Source organism: Hylobates moloch, unplaced genomic scaffold, assembly GCF_009828535.3.
Source record: "Hylobates moloch isolate HMO894 unplaced genomic scaffold, HMol_V3 SCAFFOLD_1535, whole genome shotgun sequence".
NCBI lineage: Eukaryota > Metazoa > Chordata > Mammalia > Primates > Hylobatidae > Hylobates > Hylobates moloch.
The window spans coordinates 1,474-5,645 of record NW_026653810.1 but is presented as its reverse complement, the minus strand read 5'-3'; the positions used below and the strand labels follow the sequence as shown (position 1 = coordinate 5,645).

The 4,172-nt window shown below is 53.5% G+C and overlaps 1 long non-coding RNA gene across 1 annotated transcript; it reads right to left on the bottom strand.

The window, feature by feature from the left end:
- Window positions 1-1,912: 1,912 nt before the first annotated feature.
- Window positions 1,913-3,649, bottom strand: LOC116464753 (uncharacterized). Its single transcript, XR_004246999.2, has 3 exons — window positions 3,407-3,649; window positions 2,388-2,608; window positions 1,913-2,288 (listed from the first exon to the last, which is right to left on the bottom strand). It is a non-coding gene; the product is annotated as an uncharacterized LOC116464753 (long non-coding RNA).
- Window positions 3,650-4,172: the final 523 nt, after the last annotated feature.

Here is a 4,172-nt window from a genome sequence, read left to right as displayed (position 1 = left end):
GCAGGTTGGCCAGACTGTAGGTCGTGTGTCGGAGCAAATGCACTCATGTCCATGGGGACGACACACTGGGTGCTCATGCACAGGAAGGCTGGTGACTTCACATTTAAATCCTCAGATAAGGAAAAGAGACACAGGTATTCAGCACATCTGAGGCTCTCTATCTCGGGAGGAGAGATGGCCCTCCCTTCCTGCCTTTGTTTTGGTAACGAGCACGGGACATTCTGGGTGGCACTGTGTCCACACAGGGGACCCAGCCCCTGGCTTGTTCATGGTCAAGCTCTTGTTGTTGCTGGGACAGTCGCACCCCTGAGCTCTCACTGAGACTGCCTGCATGCGGTGGACTCCTGGAGACCCGATTTATAAAAAGCAAGGAAAAGGCTGCTGGCTGTGTCCCCTGGGCTGTGGGCTCCATCTCCGCTGTGCTCTAGAGACAGAACCACCTCCCGAAGCGCTTCGCCCTACAGAGCTCATCTTTAAGGCCATGGGCGTGGTCTGAGCTTGATAAACGTTTCATTTCTGTGTTGGGTCACTTTCCTCGGGCATTTGTTTCCTCTTGGTGAATTCCAGAATATTACTTCCCACCTTCAAATAATTCATTTTTTACCTGTAAAATTTTCCATCTCGAATCCAGCTGAATATGGACAGGGACCTTGATTTCTACACCCCTTCTTGTTTCTGCTTTTGTTTTTCATTTGAATCCTATTAAAGCCAATAGATATGGCAACGTTGGCAAAAATAGAAGCAAAATGTAGGCGTGCGGATATTGACGCCCTCGACCTTCCTGCCAGCCTCTATGAGGGATTATTACCCGCTCTCCTCACCTGTAACAAGGCTCTTTCAACAGCACCTTCATCTGCTACGTTACTTGGAATGCGCATCTCACCAAATGGTGCCCCTCATCAAACTCCATACAACACTTCCTTGAATTTTACTATCATAAACAGAAACACACAATCACACGCACACACGTGGACACATATACACTCCTACACATCAGCACACTTCCTCTGGTTCTAGGCTACACTGCATCCTGGAACAATTAAATCAAATGACTGAGGTCCATTAGGGGAGGCGTCTAGACAGCATCTACTGTTTTTTTGTTTGTTTGTTTGTTTGTTTTGAGACAGAGTCTCACTCTCTTGCCCAGGCTGGAGTGCAGTGGCGCGATCTCGGCTCACTGCAAGCTCTGCCTCCTGGGTTCACGCCATTCTCCTGCCTCAGCCTCCCAAGTAGCTGGGACTACAGGCGCCTGCCACCACGCCCAGCTAATTTTTTATATTTTTAGTAGAGACGGGGTTTCACCGTGTTAGCCAGGATGGTCTCGATCTCCTGACCTCGTAATCCACCTGCCTCAGCCTCCCAAAGTGCTGGGATTACAGGCGTGAACCACTGCACCCGGCCTGACGGCATCTACTGTTAGTCCTGGTTCGTGTGCAGCCAGCCTGGTCTCCATGCATGGGACCCCCAGAAAGCCCACCAACCCACCCTCCTGTCACACAGAGCAGTCCCTGAGGCCCCACAGTTGGAGGCCATGTCCACCCTGGTCAGCCTGCACACCCAGAGCCGGCCCGCACCGGGAGGCAGCCACACGGGTGAGCTGAATCATCAGCTACATGTGGCAGTGGAGGCTTAGGACAAGACAGATGTGCCCAAGGCCCCAGAGAGCTCTGGGACCAGCAGCAGAGGCAGGTGTGGGGAACGCAGCACCCAGACCTGGGGGCACGCCCAGCATAGGGAGTGAGTGTGCAGACACAAGGGCCCATCCCCATGAGCACAACCCACTGAACAAGACGCCCCTCTGGGGTGGGCGGCACCATCTCCACCCAGGATGATGTGTTTCCAAGTGAACTCTCTGCCCGACAATCAGTATTAAGTCAGCATGAAGGGTAAAGATGTTTACAGCTGAGCCACATGCAGGTCAGGAGACAGGAGCAGCAATGCCTGGGGCTTTCCACGGTGAGCTCCCAGCACACAGCAAGCATGTCGCCAGAAAGAACAGAAAGTTCACAAAAGGAGGGCCGGCTTGTGCGCAGCCTAGCACCGTCCTGGGATGCCATCATCACCTGTGCTCCTCTGAGGGGACAGGAAGACACTGTTTTCCACTTTTTTCTCCCCAAGACCATTTATTAGCAAGTGAAGGAACAACGCATGTGTCAAAAACTGGATTTGAGAAATTCCAACAAATCTGCCCCCTCGCAGTTGGGAGCTGGCATCGTGCAATCTTGGGAATGCAGCCCCTGGCTCTCCCTTCAAAAGGCAATGCAGCCCCTTATGATTGCAGCTTTGACCTTGTGGGTAATAAAAGAAGGAAAGAGGAATGTCTGCTGCTGGCATCCTGGACGGGGTCCCTGCGGCTGAATCCCCCCTCCCGCCCCCTCCTGTGTCACCTGCCATGTCTCAGACTTTGACCGCCTCCCGCAGCTTCCTTTTGTTCGTAATGTCTAAAGCCAACCCAAGCGTCTTTGCCTGCTGACGTCTTAGCCAAATCATGTGGGAAACCCGTGAAGCAGAACTGACCGCTGTGAGGGCTGGGAGAACACTGGGCATCTGAAATACTTCAGCCCAGGAAAACGTCCATCAGTGGACACCATCGGTTCCCAGGTGGCCTCTGGAACAGGAAAGCAGTCACTCCCTCGTCCGATCCCACGGGAAACCTCATTCCACTCTAGAGGCAGTGCCTGGGGCTGGATCCCCCCGAGCCGGGAGACGCCGGGCAGTGCCCGGACAAGGCTGTGCTCTGCCCACAGCTCTTCCACTGTGGCTACGAGGGAGGTTTAAAAATCTCAGTCCAAAGGCTTTCACCGTAATCTGTCTAAGGGACAGATAACATCGTCCCTCTGAATTTGGAAGGGGACTGTTCTCTGTTGGTAGCCAAAAGGGGCCCAGCAAGGTGCTGGGTTCCAGTCTCCCTGAGTCCTCAGGCAGGCCTTCCCAGTCCCCACCCTGGGACTCCCCACCCTGCTGCAGGGGAACATGAGGGTCAGGGGTCCCCAGATTCCTGGGAGCTGGGGCCGGTGCCCTGGCAGAACGTGGCGCTGTGAAACACGGCCTCAGGCAAGGGCCAGGGCCTGTGGGGGTGAGTCACCTTGTTATGGGCTGAATTCTCTCCCCAAAACTTATGTCCAAGCCCAAACTGGTGCCTCCCAGTACTGTATTTGGAGCCAGTGCCTTTAACAGGTGGTTAAGATAGCATGAGCTGACCGGCGTGGGCCCTGAGCCACTCTGAGTCCTACGAGAAGAGGAGGTCAGGGCACAGATGCACATGGCGGATGCCAGGGAAGGACAGACCCCGACACACAGAGGAGTGGGGGCTCAGCAGAAGCCAGCCCTGCCAACACTTCTCTCAGACTTTGAGAGAGAAGTGTCTGTGGTTTAAGCCCCCCGCCAAGCTCTCACACACACACACCTGTGTGCCCCGCTAGGGCCGCCCCAGCGGACTCACACATCACACCTCCCTCACCACCGTGCCCCTGGGCAGCAACGTGGGCCCGGCTCCAAGCGGTGCTGGAGACAGCTTGAGCTTGGGTTGACGGGGCCGGCATAGCACGATCTCTCTCTCTCTCTCCCTAAAGAAAAAAAAAAAGAAGATAAGAACTAGAGAGTCAGAAATTTCATCTCTTTCTTTCTTTTCTTCGTCCTTCCTTTCCTGCACTCCAGCCTGGGCAACAGAGTGAGACTCCATCTCAAAAAAAAAAAGGAAAGAAAGAAATTGATTTTTATTAACCAAAACTAGTAAAGGGGAAGTGGCCAGATAGCCATCCACGGCAACCACTTCAATTTTGGGGGGGAAGGCAGGGGTTTAAGAAAGGAAAACTTGGCCAGGGATGGTGGCTCACGCCTGTAATCCCAGCATTTTGGGAGGCCAAGGTGGGCGGATCACCTGAAGTCAGGAGTTCGTGGCCAGCCTGGTCGACATGGTGAAACCCTGTCCCTACAAAAAAAAAATTAGCTGGGCATGATGGCAGGTGCCTGTAATCCCAGCTACTGGGGAGGTGGAGGTGGGAGAATCTCTTGAGCCTGGGAGGTGGAGGTTGCAGTGAGCTGAGATCGCACCACTGCACTCCAGCCTGAGCGACAGAGCGAGACTCCATCTCAAAAAAAAAGAAAGAGAAAGAAAGAAAGAGAAAGAAAAAGAAAGAAAGAAAGAAAGAAAGAAAGAAAGAAAGAAAGAA